Here is an 18,327-nt window from a genome sequence, read left to right as displayed (position 1 = left end):
GATTCAACATTGGAATGCAAGTTTTCCCAGAGAAAGGCTTGGGAGCCCAGACATTTACCTAGCAAGCGTGTGGCAAAGCTAAGTGTGTACCCCAAAAAAACTGGAATTCTGAGGCATTTTCCACCCCCACCAGCAGAGGGAGAGCATGGCCTGCATGGCTGGTAGCCATCTGTAGCCTCCTCCAAAAATCCACCTGATCCTCTTTTAAAGCAATCCAGATTGGTAGCCACCACTACATCTTGTGGCAGGGAGTCCCACAGTTCAGCTCTGCGCTGTGTGGAAAAGTCCTTTCTTTCATCTGTCAGCAATCCTTCAGCAATCAGCTTCTTTGGATATAACTTTTTTTATAGGTTGTGTCTCTGTTTCTCAGTTTGATCCTTTTACATTGTTTTGCATGCATTGTGGTATTTTCTGCATTGTGGCTTGAAGCTATTTTTATTGATCATAGTTTAGTAATTACTTACAGCGATTGTTAAGAGTGAAATTGTGTTTAATTGCTATTTGCTGATGTTTTGAGAGTTAATTTTAGTGTGTGCTATTATATTTTAATAGATTATTGAATATTACATTATTTGATATATAAGTCATTCCATTTTAAAGTTGTTTTATTACAACTTTCTGAATTGGATCAGATTATTATATGGCATGTGTTCTTTGTTGCTGTAGTAATAATAATAATAATAATAATCATCATCATCATCATCATCATCTTTTACTTGTATCCCGCCCTCCCCAGCCGAGACTGGGCTCAGGGCGGCTAACATCAAATATAAACATTGATATAAAAATCAAACAATCATTAAATCACCTCTTAAAAAGAAGTCAGGATAAAAATTAAAATCTGAATTAGATGGCTTTCCGCAGGATTTGGGTTGGGAATAGTAAATGCTCATACGCTGATCTTATATGGGCCTGTGAGAATGCTGGGAGGCCTCTTTCGTACAAGTTCTTATACAAAAAAGGGAAGGAGAGTCAGGCTGAGCCCTGACCAAAGGCCTGGCAGACAAAGTTGTTGTCTTACAGGCCCTGCGGAAAGATGTCAAATCCTGCAGGGCGCTGATCTCTTGCGGCAGAGCGTTCCACCAGGCCGGGGCCAAGGCCAAAAAGGCCCCGTCCTTGGTCAAGGCCAGCCTAATCTCCCTGAGGCCCGGGATCTCCAGGATGTTATTATTTGCAGAGCGTAAGGTCCTCCGTGGGGCATTAGGGCGTGTTGAATTTTTCATCTTTAAAAATCCTGATTTGAGGGGTGTTAAAAAGTTGTGGTATGATTAGCTAATTTGAAATATATTTTGGTTACTTGTAAATATTTAGGTCTTGCTTGGTAAATATCTATGTGAAAAGTTCCTACTTTTTAATTTTTTAAAAAAAATTCTATCATTTAAACGTATATGTTATTCCCAAATTTTCATGAAAACAGATGTTGATAAGTGCCTAAAATTGATTACAAGATATTGTAGTTCTGTTATATATGTATTGTAGTTATCTGTATTATTAATATTAATATTAATATTATTGATTATTAATATGTAGTTATCTGTATTATTAATACTGGGTATGTTTAGCCTGGAGAAGAGAAGGTTAAGGGGTGATATGACAGCCATGTTCAAATATATCAAAGGATGTCATATAGAGGAGGGAGAAAGGTTGTTTTCTGCTGCTCCAGAGAAACGGACACGGGGCAATGGATTCAAACTACAAGAAAGAAGATTCCACCTAAACATTAGGAAGAACTTCCAGACAGTAAGAGCTGTTGGACAGTGGGATTTGCTGCCAAGGAGTGTGGTGGAGTCTCCTTCTTTGGAGGTCTTGAAGCAGAGGCTTGACAGCCATCTGTCAGGAATGCTTTGATGGTGTTTCCTGCTTGGCAGAGGGTTGGACTGGATGGCCCTTGTGGTCTCTTCCAACTCTAGGATTCTATGATTCTAATATTATACAATGGTATGCGATTTCTTTTTTGCTTTCTACAACCAGTGATAACTGCTTCACTATGACTACAAAGAAGAGAACAAGGCAGGGAACATTCACACATATGAGCAACCTTATTGGAAGTGGAAGAGACATGTTGCCTTCTGAATTACCAACTTTGCGAGACATGTTAAGATATGGACTGTTGCTGAGAGAACAAAGTAAGTGAGGATATGAGAAACTATCCAGCTGCCAGTGTTGCAAAAGACTTATAGCCTAAAGTACTTGAAAAATGGGAACGAGCAAACTGTTCTTTTGTTTTCCCTGTTGTGAATTCAAGAGTTACAGTATTAGCAAAGATTCAAGAAAGTTGAGAGCAAGCAAAAAACATATCTCTTGGAAGGGGCAAGTTAGATATTAAAGAAGCCTTTGCTTCAAAACTTGACAAGCTCTTTGACATTCTCAATTGCAAATGTGAAATCATTATGTGCTCTGAATTTGGCTGTGCTACAGATTGCACAAAAGAAGCTCACATTAATTGCACATGCTCTAAAGACAAGAAGATCCCAGTGAAAGAACTTGCTTTCATTAAAGGCCAGAGAAACAATATTGGTTCTATTGGACCACACCAAATTGGTTTGCCAGATTTTCCAGAACATAACAGACTGATAAAGAAGCAAAAGCGAGGAGAAGTTGAGAGAACAAGACTTGCTGATGCTGAATAGAAAAAGGAATGTTTGCAGACTTCTTCACTTCCATCACATGAAGAAAGTTCCTCCGGGGTTGGAAATGAAAAAGAATCTGATACAGAAGATGGAAGTGAATCAAATTATGATTTAGCAGCTCCTTCAACTTCTAATGGAGAGGAACAGTACAATACATTAGATATTCCTAATGTTGCTATGCAGAGCATCAGATACGGTGTTGGTCTTCGTGCCACAGCTGCAATTACCACCGCTGCATTTATTGATATTGGCTTGATCACTGAAGAGAATACGAAACTTGTTGTTGACCACAATAAAGTAAAGAGAGCACAGGAGAAATTGATGTCATCATTAGACAATGAATTTGAAGAAATTCAAATTCATTGTCTAATGAATTTGAAATTCAAATTCATTGTAAGGTGGCTTACAACAGCAAACAGACTTTGTCGCTTGTGAGTTTCCAAACATGGCCTAAAAGGCAAAAACCTCAATAATTTAAGGCTGATTGTAGAATACATTGTTGGTGTGTACTATCCGTGTTGGTTCAATATAAAAGTAAAACATTTGTGGATAGAAGGCCCATGTCACTTGTTGTTTCAATTGCAACAGCTTAGACTGCAAAACAAGGCTGTAGTAAATGCTGTTTTGCCGACTGTTAAGCGTTCAGCGTGGTATGCATTTAGTGAAATGTTAATTCAGACACTGCTGTGCTCAAATAATAAGGAAGAAAGGAGAGCTGGAATTCAAAAGATCATCGATTTGAGAGGTGGCAATGATGGTATATTTGGAGACCTTTCAGTATGTCCAAGGAAGACACCTTCTATAAACACCTCTGCTGCAAACTTATTGGAGTTGATAGACTGGTTTGATGGAGTTTATGAACCTCCATTAACATGCAAAATGACCTTGACAGAAATAAAGGAATTTATTGACAAGCCTATGCAAGTTCCTCAGTGGCCTTGTCATGGTCAAGGGATTGAAAGATGTGTGAAACAAGTCACGGAGGCTGCAGAGAGGCCAAGAAGCAGGTCATCGGCTTTTGTCAAGAAATGAATCAAAACAGGACTTGATGAAACTTGTTATTAATTCCAATTAATGTTATTCTTTTTTTTTTACTATAATAGGACGTTATAAGATAAAGTGATGATATGTTGTTACAGCTGGAAATAAAATTTCTTTATATTTTCGCTTGTATAAAATGAATAAAAACTTTAACTTTGCTTCAAAATGCGAGTTTTTGGCTTTTTTTTAGTGTATTTCAAACAAATCTCAATTTACCAAGCTAATCATCAACCAATCATAAAAATAATGGCAGATTTGGATTCCTCATGTGCAATTACATATTTTTAGACCCCCTCATTGAGCAAATTCACAAAATAAAATTTTTCGTCCTTAAATGACACGCCCTAGTGGGGCATACCTTACCAGGAGAGGCGGTCCCATAGGTACGAGGGTCCCAGGCTGTTTATGGTGCTCAGCTCTGCCAGCATGGGGGAGCCCCAGTGATGGTGCATCAAAACAAAATATAGAAAGGCAGTACAGGTAAAAGTGAAATGAAAATGAAATGAAAATATCGGTGTTGCTGTGAGAGAGGGAGAAGAATTTGCCCATCTGCTTTCTCCAGAACTCTTGCATTGACTCAATGCTGCCCAATCGCCCCGCAAGCCAAGGAAGAATAGGCAGCCAGCCCCCTCCATCTAATCTCCCCACAAACTAATGACGAAAGGGGCATCCTCCTGGTGGCTGAGATGTAGATATGGACCTGGTGCAATGGTTGGCTATCACAATTTGTGCACCCAGTGAAGGTTTGTGGTCTTCATTGTCCAAGTCCCCATAGCTTTGCCTCCGCCTTCTCTCCCCCTCCCCCCCAGCCCTTGAAACCTGGTCCTAGGACTGCTCTTTCTGCAGTTCCAGCCTCGGGTATCTGAAGGCTCCTCTTCCCTTTCTCAAATTCCCTCTATCTCACTTGGCGTCCCTGGTCCCTGAAAGCCCCTTCCTCATTCTGACTGCTCAGCCTACCCTAGCTAGCAGGGCTGCTGGCTCAGTTTTCTGCTCCGAGCTGGGCTCTCCAAAGGAAAGGGATTATTTCTTGAGTCCATTTTTTAAAAAAAAAAATAAATAAACTTTGAAATATTTACATATATATTCCAGATTCCAGATTTGTTCCACATTTCTCTTTAAACTTTGACTTCCCGCCTTTCCCATCCCATTTACACGTTGCATTCTAATAAACATTTCACCTAAGACACAGAATCATAGAATCGTAGAGTCGGAAGGGAGCCCAAAGGTCATCTAGTCCAACCCCCTGCAATGTAGGAATCTCAGCTAAAACATCCATGACATCTTCTATTTCCTATATTATCAATCTTCTACTGCTGCTCATATTTCAAAACCTGCTCATGATTTCATCTGATTATGATTTTTTCAGATTATGATATCTTGCTGGGGCAACCCAGATGGGTGGGGTACGGTTGTTGTTGTTGTTGTTGTTGTTGTTGTTGTTGTTGTTGTTTTATTTATACCCCACCCATCTGACTGGGTTGCCCCAGCCACTCTGGGCGACTGTGTTCCCTCATTATGTTTACAATTCCACAATTTGTATGATACCGTCAATAGGGATTGCTTCTCAGAGGGTGGATGGAGGCATCCATTGCTGAGAGTTAAGTAGAGCTTCCATGTTCAGTGGCAGTCTACCACCAAATGCCAGGCGTGTAGTCCTGTCCTGGGAAAGAGAGTCGCAGCTTCATGGCAGAGACCAAGATGATCAAGGATCTGGAAACCAGGCCTTATGAAGAATGGTTGAAGGAGTTGGGTATATTTAGCCTGGAAAAGAGGAGATTGAGAGGAGATATGATAGCCATCCTCAAATATCTCAAGGGCTGTCCCAGGGAAGATAGAGCAAGCTGGAGGGTCAGACTCGAACCCGTGGCTTCAAGTTGCAAGAAAGGAGATTCCAACTCAACATCAGGAAGAACTCCTTTAGGAGGTGATGGACTCTCCTTCCTTGCAGGTTTTGAGGCAGAAGTTGGATGGCCATCTCCCTTGGATGCTTTAGCTGTGATCCCTACATTGCAGGAGGTTGGACTAGATGGCCCTGGGTGTCCCCTTCCAACTCTACTGTTCTATGATTCTTTGATCTCAGAAGAGGGTGGGCGCACCTTCCTTGGAGGTTTTCAGGGTTTATTTAGCTCACATCTCTGCAGTTCCTGATTAATATTCTACAGCCTTTTAAGTGTGTCTGTGGGAGGGAGGGTAGTGTGTGTTTGTTTGTTTGTTTGTGTGTGTGTGTGTGTTACTTGTTTTCATGTTTTTATCCTGTATCTTATTCTGTGGACTGCCCTGAGATCTTAGGATGAAAGGCGGTTTATAGATGTAATAAACAAACAAACAAACAAACAGATTTACAGAGAGATGGATTAGATGACTCTTGGGGTCTCTTTCAACTCTACAGTTCTATGTTTGGCATAATAATAATAATAATAATAATAATAATAATCCCAGTCCCCAAGCATGTGGAAAGTTGTTTGGGCTGAGCGATGCCAATTTCCAAAAGGGACAATTGTACTGAGAGCCGAGATCTCTCTTCTCTCTGTCCGCCTTGAATATTTATAGCTATTTGGGGCTAAATCCAGAGTTAGAGGAAGGGGAGGTCTCTCTCTCTCTGGGTTATGGATGGGAAAGAGGAATGGGCTTTTCTCCCCCCCCCCCAATCCCTCAACTGCTCCCTCGCCTAACAAATCCATGCTGCACAAAGTTCCTTTTTTCTCCAGGACAAAAACGTCTCCGCCGTGGAAAGCATTAATGTATCCATTATTATCCCTGCCCAAGGGGGCAAAGGATTTGAGCGTGTGGGAGAGGGAGCGTGTGTGGGAAAGCCGGCGGACAATGTGGGGAAGTGGCCAGTGCCGTGGTGGGCGGAGGAGGAGGAGGCGGCTATTGTGTCTGGCTGGGAAAGGGGCAAAACCCACATCGAGGCCCCCAGAGAATGAGATCATTGTGTCTCCGCCGGCCGGCCTTGCTCCGCATGGAAATCCCCTCCTGCGCCCGCAGAAACTGCGCGTCTGGCAGGCACCGTCCTCGTCGTCATCCCTGGTCCAGCATCCTGCTCTCACCGCGGCTGATCAGATGCCTGGATTCGACGAGTTCTAATCTGTCTTTAGTCTGTCGTTATTTAAAGTTTTAGATGGCTGCTAGTTTTTCTTTTATTGCTTTTTCTTTTTTTTGTAAACAGTTTTGAGGGTGTGTTTTTTTTTTTTACAATTGTAAAATTTATATACCGCTTGGTTGTTGTTGTTTTTAAAAACCCCACCTCAAAACTGTTTACAAAAAAAATATTACAGTCCAATGAAATTGTGGGCAAGATTCGAGATACAGGCAGTGGAAGGAAAATGACAAAAGAATTGTAATGGAATTTTTTTTTGGTAATAAATAAAGATAAAATGCAGTAGAAAAGGTTTGTGGAAGTAAGAGTGGGAAGTCGACTTGCAAAATAATGTAATCATTTGATTTGAAGGTTGAAAACATTTGAAAAATTTAATAAAAAATTATACAACAAAAAACTGCTCACAAAAAAGAAGGGTTTTTGGTTGCAGTTAAGTTATGTAGGCTGAGGAGGACATCAAAGCAGAATCCAGTTGCCACTGCAGCCGAATGTTGCAGCACGTGCAGCACTTCAGGTCACAGCTCAGTCAGCTAGCTGCCCCGTTCCCTCCCCTCCCACCCACTTTTCTATTTGTGTTCCCCAGCAGCGAACCCTTCTGAGTTTCTTTCTCTCTCCACTGGGTTGAGTATGCTTGGCATGGAGGAGACAGAGAGGAGATAGGAGAGCCATCTTCCAGTATCTAAAGGGCTGTCCCATGGAAGATGGAGCCAGCTTGTTTTCTCGTGCTCTGGAGGGTAGGACTCGAACCCATGGCTTCCAGTTACAAGAAAGGAGATTCCAGCTCAAGATCAGGAAGAGCTGATGTGGGAACTGCCTGGCAGTGGAGCGGTCTCCCTTAGAAGGTTGTGGACTCTCCTTCCTTGGAGGTTTTTAAGCAGAGGTCTATACAGGCCATCTGTCCAGGCCATCTGAGATTCCTGCATTGCAGGGGGTTGGGCTAGATGACCCTTGGGGTTCCTTCGAACTCCACAGTTCTATGATTCTACGAAACAGGAACCTCAGAAAAGCCTGCTGAATCAAGCCAATGGCCTGTTCTGACCAGCCAGATGCCTCTGTGGGAATACCAGCCACTGGTATCCAGAAGCAACTGCTGCCTCCATCCCGGCCAATAGCCTTCTCCTTTGTGTCTGATACTCTTTTAAATCCGTCCAGGTTGGTGACCATCACGGCCTCCTGCAGCAGCGAGTTCCATAGCTTAACTATGCGCTGCGTTAATAAGTGCTTTTATCTGTCCTAATATTCAGGTTCACAGGAAGCCTACGAGTTCTAGCATTGCAAGAGAGGAAGGAAAACTTTTCTTTCCCACTTTCTCCAGGCCACGCAGCATTTTATGAACTTCTGCCGCCGCATCTCCTCTTTCTCACCTTTTCTCTAAACCAAAACTTCCCAAAAGCTGCAACCTTTTCTCACAGGCAAGTTTTGCTTGCCCTTTTCTCCCCCCCCCCCCACCAAGCTTTTTTAAAAATAGTTTTCATTGAAGATTTTCTTGTGTTACAAAATAAACAAGGAAATGTACATATAGCACCTCCACTTTTGATTCATAGTATCCCGGAATTGTGGAGTTGGCAGGGACCCTGAGGGTCATCCAGTCCAACCCCCTGCAATGCAGGAATAGGCAGCTGCCCATCACGTGGGGATCGAACTGGCAACCTTGGCGTTGTCAGCACCACTCTCTAACCAACTGAGCTCTCCAGAGTCTTTTTCACAGTTTGTTAATGTTCAGTATAAGACATTAATGTAATTGTACAGTTGGGGGGAAAGAAGGGGGGAACGGGGGGGGGAGAGAAATGGGAGTTTTGTTCTTTCATTTTATTGCATAGAGTTAGGGTGGGGATTTGTGTCTGCATCACATGGGAAGGCTCTTTATTTCTATATTTATTTGTCTTTATTGGCCTTGCGAGGGATTGGAAGCTCCGGAGCTTGGTGGGTTGTGTTCAGCTAGTTGCCGTGTTCCTTGCTTGCCTGTGAGTGGGAGGGTCAGGTTAGCCATATTGAGTTGTGTGCAGTTTTGTCCTGTTGTGCCGTATATATGAAAAAGGAGAGCCACACAGGGGGGAAGGCTTCAGCCTTTGCTTGTCCCTGTGCTAGTTTCAGTTTGTTGGCTAACTTCTCTAGTTTCCCATACATTTTGGTACCACTGGTCTATGTTCACTCCTCCAGTGTCCAGTTACCATATTTCTAGCTGCTGAGAGTAAGTGAGTTACGAGTTCCTTGTTGTGTAATTGTTGTTTGTTGTTTGTTGTTGTTTTATTTATACCCCGCCCATCTGGCTGGGTTTCCCCAGCCACTCTGGGCAGCTCCCAACAGAACACTAAAAAAAGAATAAAACTTCAAACATTAAGAACTTCCCTAAACAGTATGTGTGCTTTGTTGTCCTGGAAGATATTTAATAGGTCTCGTCCTTATTTTCACTGGATAAATGTTGGAGGGAACGTCTCTATTTCATTGGAGAAAGGTTGGAGGGCAGGCTAGTTCTGTGCTTGCTTCTATTACCTGTTTTGCTGTTTTGGAGATTTTCTGCAGTAATAACAAGGCGTTTGCAGCCTTGGGATGGAAATCCTCGTTAGCTTCTACTTCTCCCACTTCCAAATTTTCAGGCCAGGAGGTAGTGCTTGCCAAAGCCCAGACACACACTGAGCATGTGTGCATGTGTGCGCGGGGGGGGGGAGCAGAGGAGCCGGCGTAGAGTCCATAAATATTATATTGTAACTTCTCTGCATTTTAAGAACTCGTCTCGGTTAATGGCTGGGATAGACAAAGACTGCATTGAACTGTCAACTCGCGGCTAGACACCCCAGCTGTTGTGAATGGGCACGCGGACTGTGGGGCGGGGGGAGATGGGGCACGATAAAAAGGACCCCAGCGTTCAAGGTCAGAGGTAACTCCACCCTCCCCTCCCCTCCCCTCCCCTCGCCACCACCAGGCATGAATTATTCAAACTGTCCTCTTCAGGGCTGTAAAACGAATAAAGTTAACTTAATAGTTGTGTGCATGCATTGGGGGGGGGGGGAAGGGATGCAAAATTTTAATTGATGTTAGCCGCCCTGAGCCCGGTTCTCTGGCTGGGAAGGGCGGGGTATAAATAAAATTATTATTATTATTATTATTAAAAGGAAAAATGTTGGATTGCCATCAGCAGCAATATTCGTTTAAATTAGTAATCTAAACTGGCATTTCTAACCAGTGTGCAAGAAGAACGTGAGAGCATAAGGATCAGGCCCAGGACTCATCTAGTCCAGCATCCTGTTCCCATAGTGGCCAAGAACCCAGGGCTCCAGATAGATTGCCTCTGGATCTGGAGGTTCCATAGGAACCCAAGAAGAGCCTTGTTACTGGATCAGGCCCCTGGACCCGTCAAATCCAGCATCCTGGTCTCACAGCGGCCCGCCAGATGCCCCAAAGGGAAGCCCACGAGCAGGATTCGAACACAAGAGCAACTCTCCCCCACTGCGGTTTCCAGAAACCAGTATTCAGAAGCATTGCTGCCTCCAAACAGTGAAGGCAGAGCATAACCATCATGGCTGGTAGCCACTGACAGCCCTCTCCTCCTTCGTGAATTTATCCAATCCAAGTTGGTGCCATCCCTGCAAGGAGTTCCACAGTTTAATAATGTGCTGCGTGATGTGATGTGTTGATTCTTCCAGTGTACAACTTCAAATACAGCTGGCCCCCGTGGTTCCCTAATTTTGGGGGGTCCCTGCCCCCTCAGTTCCACAAGCTCACCCCCAGTGCCCGCTACCCTATAAAAAGCAAAATTCAGAACAGCTGCTTGCACGAACCACTAAGGAATTTAATTACGCATACAATTTTGAAGAGAAAAATTCATTGCACATTTAATCAGAATCCAGTTGAAACAGTTTTAATTGGCTAGCTCAGCTGGTCATGGGTTCAAGCTCCATGTTGGGCAAAAGATTCCTGCATTGCAGGGGGTTGGGCTAGATGACCCTCAGGGTCCCCCCAACTCTATGATTAACTCACCCAGACTTGATCCAGTGAGCCCAGCTTTTCAAAGTCTGAAAATCATTTACACTTCTGGTGCCCCCCTCCCATTGCCCCCTTGCCCATAGCTGTCAACCCTCCCTGCTGTTTCCCAATGCTATAATAAGGAAATTTCCCGCCAAATAAAGGGGAAAGGTTGACAGCTATGCTTGCCTCTTCACGTCTCCCTTAGGGATCCAGATACACTCACCATCCCTCTCTGACACGCATCTCTTAGAAAAGCATAAAAACACAGGAAACTCTCTTATAATTTGTCAGTCCAACTCAGGGATGTGGAGCCATTCATTAAGGCACCCTTCCAATAATCCTGGTGAGTCTCTGACTGAGTGTGCGTAAACTACTGTAAAAGTAAAGGTAAAGGTAACCCTGACCATTAGGTCCAGTTGCGGATGACTCTGGGGACAACTCTGGGGTTGTGGCGCTCATCTCGCTTTACTGGCCGAGGGAGCCGGTGTACAGCTTCTGGGTGATGTGGCCAGCATGACTAAGCCGCTTCTGGCAAACCAGAGCAGCGCACTGAAATGTCATTTACCTTCCCGCTGGAGCAGTACCTATTTATCTACTTGCACTTTGACGTGCTTTCAAACTGCTAGGTGGGCAGGAGCTGGGACTGAACAATAGGAGCTCACCCCGTCGCAGGGATTTGAACCGCCAACCTTCTGATCAGCAAGCCCTAGGCTCTGTGGTTTAACCCACAGCGCCACCCGCGTCCCTTATAAACTACTGTTGTTGTTGTTGTTCAGTCGTTCAGTCGTGTCCGCCTCTTCGTGACCCCATGGACCAGAGCATGCCAGGCACGCCTATCCTTCACTGCCTCCCGCAGTTTGGCCAAACTCATGTTAGTAGCTTCAAGAACACTGTCCAACCATTTCATCCTCTGTCGTCCCCTTCTCCTTGTGCCCTCCATCTTTCCCAACATCAGGGTCTTTTCCAGGGAGTCTTCTCTTCTCATGAGGTGGCCAAAGTACTGGAGCCTCAGCTTCAGGATCTGTCCTTCTAGTGAGCACTCAGGGCTGATTTCCTTCAGAATGGATAGGTTTGATCTTCTTGCAGTCCATGGGACTCTCAAGAGTCTCCTCCAGCACCATAATTCAAAAGCATCAATTCTTCGGCGATCAGTCTTCTTTATGGTCCAGCTCTCACTTCCATATATTACTACTGGGAAAACCATAGCTTTAACTATACGGACCTTTGTCGGCAAGGTGATGTTTCTGCTTTTTAAGATGCTGTCTAGGTTTGTCATTGCTTTCCTCCCAAGAAGCAGGAAGCCGTTGCTCCACCCACTTTTTCCCTGGCCCCACCCACCACCAGCCTGCAGCCCTTGGAAGAGCGCCCAGAAGGAGAAGCAGTCTGGGGAAAGGATTAGAATCATAGAATTATAGAATTCTAGAGTTGGGAGGAACCTGGGAGCCATTTAGGTGGAATCTACACACATATTTTTAAAAAGCTGTGAAAATGCTTTTAAAAAAAATAATAATTGAAAAATATATTGAATTTGCCATAGCTCACTGTTGCCATCTTGTGTCACATTTGTATATTTCACTTTATAACACACAAAATGCAGGAATCTCAGCTAAAGCATCCATGAGAGATGGCCATCCAACCTCTGCTTAGAAAACTTTCAAGGAAGGAGAGTCCACCACCTCCCGAGGAAGACACTTGCACTGCCAAACAGCTCTCACTGTCAGAAAGTTCCTGATGTTTAGTTGGAATCTCCTTTCTTTTAACTTGAAGCCGTTGGTTCGAGTCCTACCCTCCAGAACAGGAGAAAACAAGCTTGCTCCCTCTTCCATGGGACAGCCACTCCCCTGAATAAATATTTTTTTACATACCCTCCAACATTTATCTGTTGAAAATAGGCCGTAGGTTTGCCCTTCGCCCGGAATTTCCTGGACAAAGCTGGGATTCGGCTGTCAGAAACAGTGTCCAGGCAGAAATTGCTGAAATGTCCAGGAGATCCCTGATGTATGGCAACCCATGTCAGAAGTGTAGATTTTGGCAAATTTCCTTAAAAATAACTCTTTTTGAAAAATGGCAACCCTAAAATAGGGAGGTCCTTTCCCATAATAATAACAACCACCACCACAACATCTGAAGAAGTGTGCATGCACACAGAAGCTCATACCAAGAACAAACTTAGTTGGTCTCTAAGGTGCTACTGGAAGGATTTTTTATTTTTTATTTTGTTTTCACCACAACAATGTTATTATTTATACCCTGCTCATCTGACTGGGTTACCCCAGCCACTCTGTGCGGCTTCCGACATATATAAAAACATAATAAAGCATTTTTTTAAACTTCCCTGTCCAGGGCTGCCTTCAGATGTCTTCTAAAGGTTGTCTAGTTACTCATCTCCTTGGCTCGGGGGTCGCATAACTCCAGACCCTCCAACATTTCTCTGATGAAAATAGGGACGTCCTAAGGAAAAGTGGGACATTCTGGGATCAAATCAGAAACCAGGATGGCTTCTGTAAATCCTGGACTGTCCCTGGAAAATGGGGGCACTTGGAGGGCGTGTTTTAACAGGGTAGGGGGCACTGGAAATGTGTTTATGGAGCCAAGTTTGGGAGCCGCTAATTGAGCTCCAGCCCTTGCTGTCTGTCTCCTGCAGGATATCCCCCCTTGGCTACGGTTATTGCGTCTGCGTGCCCCACTCTCCCAGGCGACGAAGAGCCCCTTGGGGGGGCAGCGGCATGTCGAGACGACAGACATCTCTCTTCCTCCTTGGCATAAATGGTCTGTGTGTCGGGGGAGATGCACGGGGCACACACGCCCTGAATCCTTGCTGCCCGCCCGGCTCCTGTGTCCTTTCGATGCACGTCTCAGGGTGGGAGGCGGGAGAGAGCTAATTGACATCCGCGCCTGGGAGCAGATGGGGTGTCCACCTGCTGGAGAAATGCAAATGATGTCTGGAGCAAGGCGGCAGCCTTGGGGACGGGGTCAAGCGAGGGAGGAAGATCCACCGGAGAACAGAAGGAAAGCCGGATCAGGCCATGTCTCAGGGAGGAGAGAGCCCGAGTCTGTGTGAGTCTGTCTCTCTGGCCTCTCTGGCTGCCGGGAGCAGAGAGGAGGGAATTCTCTGCATATAGTTCTGTTTCTTTTTAAGCAGGGGGGTTGGACTAGATGACCGTCAGGGTCCCTTCCAACTCTGATTCACCTTTAACATAGACAAGTAGTGATGCAACCTGGGATAGAAATAAGGCAGTTGCAAAAGTTGGGTGCCACCGCCTCTCTCTGCAAGACGGTTCCAGGCACTCACCCAGGGTCTGTGGTCCTTTGGGGAATTGAGACGCATCATAACTTTTAAAAAGATGGTTTGTTCCCCTATTTCCACCTTCAGTCTGCCTGGAGGGAGTCCCGATCTTACAGCTTGGTCATTTCAAGAGGGGCTTGTGCAAGTCCAAGGCAGCCAGCCTGCCCAAGGTGGATCCCATCCGTCTCTCCCTTTCGTAAAGCTACAACAGTCTCTGCCGTGTCTTAATTCTGCAAAGGAACACAGACCCTGGGTGAGTGTCTGGAAGCCCCTGGGCTCTTGCCATCGCTCTGCAGACAGAGGGGCAGCAGGCACCCAACTTTTGTAGCAATATTCTGTTTACAATATTGCACACAGATAAATAATAAAACATGACATGACTAACAGACAATGGGTTACCAAGGGTGTAAAAGACTATGTTTTTATTATGTTTTGTATATGTGCTTGAAGCCGCCCAGAGTGATTGGGGAACATTATTATTATTATTATTATTAAGCATATTATTTTACAGTACATCCTAATAAGATAACAGTAAACCAGGAAAAGGAGTTCTTCAATAAATCCATGTGTAAAACACAGAATACTCAGCATGAGCAAATGAGCAGTATCTTCTTATCTATTGCAATATATGTTGCATGTATTTCTCATCCTTGTGTTGCTCCATTTGTGCATTTAATAAAACTACACCACACAGTGCAAAAAGTGCCTTGCTTCTTCTCTCCCCTGGCCACCTCCAATTTTTGTGACAGCTTTTTCATTATGGCTGTTTGCCAAACAATATTATACCAGTGATCGATATTAGTTAATTGCAAGGTTTTCTGAGTTCTGGCTACTACCGTTCTATCCGCTGTTAATAAACGTGTTGTTAATTTATTACTTCTTAATTGGTCCATGTCTGAAGTATATAAATTAAGTACAGTAAATGCTATGGGTACAGATTCAATGTAGGGCATGTGGATAATGTCATTCTCTTGTTTTATCACTAGGTGGCTCTGTTCTGAGTCGGTTGTTTCCTGCTGGTGCTTAAGAGAGACAATTGTTCTCGTTCCTGGATTGCTGCGTGTCATCTGAGCCTTCCCTGCTAATAGGTGAGGGGGCTTGGAATCCACAATCGCAAGATGCATTTAGAGCGCAATGATAAAAGGATGTCATATAGAGGAGGGTGAAAGGCTGTTTTCTGCTGCTCCAGAGAAGCGGACACGGGGCAATGGATTCAAACTACAAGAAAGAAGATTCCACCTAAACATTAGGAAGAACTTCCTGACAGTAAGAGCTGTTCGGCAGTGGAATTTGCTGCCAAGGATTGTGGTGGAGTCTCCTTCTTTGGAGGTCTTTAAGCGGAGGCTTGACAGCCATCTGTCAGGAATGCTTCCATGGTGTTTCCTGCTTGGCAGGGGGTTGGACTGGATGGCCCTTGGGGTCTCTTCCAACTCTATGATTCTATGATACCACTTTGGACAGTTGTGTCTTCCCCACCTCCCCCCCCCAAAAAAAAAATATTGTGGGAAATGTAGACTCAAAGAATCATAGAGCTGTCGAGTTGGAAGGGGTCCAAAAGGACATCCAGTCCAACCCCCTGGAGTTTGTTAAGGATGCTGAGTGTTCCTAAGGACGCTTATGTTCCCAGAGCTACAATTTCCAGAACGGTTTAACAATCTATACCACTTCATGGGTCCTCTGGGAACTGTAGCTTATGGGCCGGGAAATAAGGGTTTCTTGTCAACCTTAACTACAGTTCCCAGAATTCTCCCTTGGACTAGAAGTGATGGTTGGACACCTGCGAGATTTTTCTGCCACAGGCACCCAAATGTCCCCGTCTCTCCTTCCGTCCTATGCCTCCCCTCCCACGCTCACCTTAATACCTTGCGCCAGCCTTTTGGTGAATGCAAATCCCCCCCCCCAAATATTCTGCCAGCCAAGCAGTTTCTGCACACTCAAGAAACACTCCTTTTAGCCTTGCTGACCTCCCGGGCACCTGCGACGGGCGGAAAGCACATTTCTTAAGTGACAATTTCCCATCACTAAATTAAGAGGGAGAGTCGTTTTCCGTCACCCGCCCAAAGGTTCTGAGCGAGGCATAAAATGTGTCATTAGCAAACGTGGGCTGGGGGGGGGGGCGGGCAACACTCTCAATTGGGGGTTGAGGTGGGGAGATGAGACCTGCGCTTGCTAGTTTGCACCTGACACTGCAGGTCGATGCTATTTGCTCAGAAACTCTTGCACAGATGCAAGGGGGGGAATGATATTTTAAAGCTGGCCTGACCCCCCCTCCCTGGATAAAACCCTAATTCCATCCCCTCTCAGAATTAAAATTGAAGACATATCAATGTCGCTGAATGTCTCTGATGATGCCAAGATATATTGTCAAAAGAACTGTCCTGATCTTGGCAGTTCGAGTAGGGATTGCAACTCGGCAGATAACAGCCCCAAATTTTACATTGGTTGCTTGAAAATACCACTCACTCTGAAATAATGGCCTAGTACCACCCCTTTTCAGAAACAAAAAATACTCAGTGCCGCCCCCCCCCCCCCCGAAATCTATCTTCTCCAAGCGAACAAACAGAAAGATGCAGGGACAAATTTGCGTTCTTGTATTCATCTATATTTCTACAACACGGTAAAGAGAGATGTTGTTGTAAACAAGACACCTTGAAGGTGTCGTAGCATCATTAACAACTGTTGAAACATGTGTGAATGATTTTTTGCTTTTTAATAATTTTTATTAAAGATATTATTGGTTTACAAAAGCACGTGCCTTGTCTCTTTTTTCAGGTTGAAAAGTCTTTTCTACAGATCAGTTACACTTGTTATGAGACATTAGTGCTGAGTACAGTCTAAACCACAGAGCCTAGGGCTTGCCGATCAGAAGGTCGGCGGTTCGAATCCCCGCAATGACGGGGTGAGCTCCCGTTGCTCGGTCCCTGCTCCTGCCCACCTAGCAGTTTGAAAGCACCCAGTGCAAGTAGATCAATAGGTACCACTCCAGCGGGAAGGTAAATGGCGTTTCCGTGCGCTGCTATGGTTCGCCAGAAGTGGCTTAGTCATGCTGGCCACAAGACCCGGAAGCTGTATGCCGACTCCCTCGGCCTATAAAGCGAGATGAGCGCTGCAACTCTAGAGTCGTCCGCGACTGGACCTAACAGTCAGGGGTCCCTTTACCTTTACCTTTACAGTATAAGGCCGGGGAAGAAAGCGGGGAGGAGTGGTGGTGAAACTTATTTTGTGGGGTTTTATGTCAGCCTCAGTTGGGTAGATTCTCTTTCTATTCACTTGGTAGTGAGAGGGATTGGGTCATTGGTCATGCAGGAACAATTTTTCTAAATTCTCTTCTCTTCTCTTCTTTATGCTTCCACTGCCCCCTTATTTTTATTCATCACCCCCAATTGCACCCAAGACTCATACCGCACCCCCTGGATCATTCTAGCACTCCCCAGGGGGCAGTATCACCCACTTTGGGGGGAAACTGTCCCACAGGGTAATCCTGCTCACTTTGGGACCCATTGGATGAGATGATCTCCCCAAGGCCTCCTGCAAGCCTTCACCAAGATTTAGAGGGGCGTAGGAAGCCCCTCTAAATGTATGGAAGTGAGAGCTGGACCATCAAGAAGGCTGATCGCCGAAGAATTGATGCTTTTGAATTATGGTGCTGGAGGAGACTCTTGAGAGTCCCATGGACTGCAAGAAGATCAAACCTATCCATTCTCAAGGAAATCGGCCCTGAGTGCTCACTAGAAGGACAGATCCTGAAGTTGAGGCTCCAGTACTTTGGCCACCTCATGAGAAGAGAAGACTCCCTGGAAAAGACCCTGATGTTGGGAAAGATGGAGGGCACAAGGAGAAGGGGACGACAAAGGATGAGATGGTTGGACAGTATTCTCGAAGCTACGGACATGAGTTTGGCCAAACTGCGGGAGGCAGTGGAGGATAGGCGTGCCTGGCGTGCTCTGGTCCATGGGGTCACGAAGAGTCGGACACGACTGAACGACTGAACAACAACAAGGAAGCCCCTTTAACAGGAAGATGCAAAGCTGGGAATTGTCTAATTCTTCATTCAGGGTGTGGGGGTTGGGGTGTCCCATGGCATTGTATGGACGGGGAGCCTTGCCAATCTGAGGCTAGCAAAGGACACGAGGAAGTCCACCACTCTGTCACTAACCCCTCTCTCTTCCTCAAACACAGGTGGAGAGGGCAAAATTGCCAGCCTCTCCAAGATTTGGCTGGATAGTGTCTCCTTTCCCGACTTGTGTTTCTCACGGGAATTGGTTCTCGAATTTTAGCTGGAGATGGGCGTAAGGAATCGAAGA

At 45.1% G+C, this 18,327-nt stretch overlaps 1 long non-coding RNA gene across 1 annotated transcript in view; it reads left to right on the top strand.

Moving 5' to 3' along the window:
* LOC117039400 overlaps positions 1-15,112 on the top strand; it is a 37,608-nt gene extending 22,496 nt beyond the window's left edge. Inside the window, exon 2 of the long non-coding RNA XR_004425776.1 lies at positions 15,010-15,112. This is a non-coding gene — a long non-coding RNA (uncharacterized LOC117039400). The remainder of the gene's footprint in view (positions 1-15,009) is intronic.
* The last annotated feature ends 3,215 nt before the right edge of the window (positions 15,113-18,327 follow it).

This window comes from Lacerta agilis, chromosome 18, assembly GCF_009819535.1.
Source record: "Lacerta agilis isolate rLacAgi1 chromosome 18, rLacAgi1.pri, whole genome shotgun sequence".
Classification (NCBI taxonomy): Eukaryota; Metazoa; Chordata; class Lepidosauria; order Squamata; family Lacertidae; genus Lacerta; species Lacerta agilis.
The sequence above is the reverse complement of the archived record's forward strand: the minus strand, read 5'-3'. Positions and strand labels throughout refer to the sequence as shown.